This window comes from Trachemys scripta, chromosome 6 (genome assembly GCF_013100865.1).
Source record: "Trachemys scripta elegans isolate TJP31775 chromosome 6, CAS_Tse_1.0, whole genome shotgun sequence".
Classification (NCBI taxonomy): Eukaryota; Metazoa; Chordata; order Testudines; family Emydidae; genus Trachemys; species Trachemys scripta.
In genome coordinates, this window is record NC_048303.1 from 28,545,110 (window position 1) to 28,547,677 (window position 2,568).

Here is a 2,568-nt window from a genome sequence, read left to right on the forward strand (position 1 = left end):
ACTAACCCCCTCATTTTTGCATAGTTCCCCCTTTTGAAATTAAATGCCATAGTGTTGGGCTGTTGAGATGTTCTTCCCACCACAGGGATGTTGAATGTTATTGTATTATGGTCACTATTTCCAAGCGGTTCTGCTATAGTTACCTCTTGGACCAGCTCCTGCGCTCCACCCAGGACTAAATCTAGAGTTGCCTCTCCCCTTGTGAGCTCCCGTACCAGCTGCTCCATGAAGCAGTCATTTAAAGTATCGAGAAATTTTATCTCTGCATTTCGTCCTGAAGTGAAATGTTCCCAATCAATATGGGGATAATTGAAATCCCCCACTATTACTTTTTATTTATTAATTAACTCAGAGTATGTATTAATACCTGGGGAGCAAACAACTGTGCATCTCTCTCTATCCATGTTCTAGAGGGTGAACAATTTGAGTTTATCCTGCATAAGCTTTATACAAGGTAAAACGGATTTATTTGTGTTTAGACCCCATTGGGAGTTGGGCATCTGAGTGCTAAAGACAAGAACACTTCTGTGAGCTGTTTTCAGGTAAACCTGCAGCTTTGGGGCAAATAATTCAGACCCTGGGTCTTTGTTGGAGCAGACGGGAGTGTCTGGCTCAGCAAGTCAGGGTGCTGGAGTCCTGAGCTGGCAGGGAAAACAAGAGCAGAGGTAGTCTTGGCACATCAGGTGGCAGCTCCCAGGGGGTTTCTGTGATCCAACCCGTCACACACATGTTACTACTTTCTAGGCAGAAGTAGGATGTACAATATGTATTATACAATATGGAACACTTATATGATTCTGTGATGGGGTGTTCACCACATACCAGAAAGGAAGGGTTTAAAAGCAGCCTAGAGAGGCTGTGCAGGGAGCAGTCAGTTGAAGAGAAGCTGCATGGAGCAACCAATCAGGGCTGAGCAGGCTTACATAAAAGGAGCTACTGGGCCAATGACAATCAGTTGCTGCAGGAAGCCCAAAGAGAGAGGACTATGTCCCTAGTGGGCTGCAGGAAGGTAATACCTTGGACAGAGCAGTTGCCTGCAGGGACCAGAGGAGCAAGAGGGAGCCGTTGGCTGGCTGCTGGGACTTGCAGTCTCAAGGCTCTGAGAAGAAAGTAAAGAAGGTGCTGGGATTGCAGGGAAGTGGCCCAGAGAATTGAAGCAGTATTGGCAGAAAAGTTGAGGAGAGGCTGCTATTTACAGAGTAGTGGATGGACCCAGATGTCCCCCACCCCTCCACTCGCCCCTGGGGAAGTTGCTGAACTATAAAACTGGGAGCTACTTCCCCCGGGAGGGGGAAACACAGATGGTGGCATGGCTGGACGGCCGAGTTATGAAAAGGATGCTGCAGTTCTTGGGCTGAGACAGGTCTGCAGGTGGAGAAGGCAGTGGTTGAGGCACCAACAAGACAGGGTGCACTGGCTGAGAGAGCTAATCCATAGACAGTCAGCAAGAGGTGTCGCTCTGGTGTGTGAAGTCCATCACACATTCCCTATGTGTCATTCTATGTCACATGAACAAAGGCAGGAATCCTTCACAAGCACTTTTTCCTTGTATACATTTCTCCAGCTAACGTACAGAAGGAAGGAGAATCCCTTAGCAGCAGGGATGAGATATTGAGGTTGCCTACAATGGCATATGACCCAACCACATGTGCTATTAGCAAATATCCCCCAATGGCCAGAGATGGGGCACTGGGTGGAGAGATTATTTCCCCAGGTGTCAGGGTTTAACTGATTGCCTTAGTTGAGGTCAGGAACGAATTTTTCCTCCAGGTCAGAATGGCAGAGACCCTGAGGGGGATTTGCCTTCTGCAGCATGGGGCATGGATCACTTGCTGATTTGAACTAGAGTAAATGGTGGATTCTCTGTACCTTTAAGTCTTTAAATCAAGATTTGAGGATTTCAGTAACTCTGCCAGCGGTTATGGGCCTATTAAAGGAGTGGTTGGGTGAGGTTCCATGGCCTGTGATGTGCAGAAAGTCAGACTAGGTGATCATGATGATCTCTTCTGGCTTTACAGTCTATGAATCTATGAGCAGATCTGCCTCGTTCCGAATTCACCTTCACAGAACATGTTCTGCAATACTTCACCTATAAAATCTGAAATTCCATTCTGCTTTGTTAAGCAGACCAACCAAAGGAGCCCAAGACATCATCTAGTCAGTGTGCAGTGACAACGGAATTTTAGGAGATCATTACTTTTTAATTGTTTATCAGAATCCAGTGCACACATACAGAGTACATTTTTAATCCCTTATAACTCAGCCATTTCAAACTTCGCAATGAGAGACACATCTACTATTTATGGATTTTGTCTCTGTCAAACCTACTGCCCCCATTCCAATGAGGTGCTAGAGTGATTAAAAAAAGCTCAGAGTGTTTTAATCCTTCAGCTGAAAAAATGTATTTTTTTTCATTTCTTCCATTTTTTAAAACACTCAGCCATTTTTCCCCTTTATAAAACTCAGCAAAAATCCACTCTAGACTGAAAGCAGGTATGTACCAGATTTCAACGAGAAAGGCAAAATGTTGTGAAAGTTATGAACAACCGAAATGACCCTTAATACAGG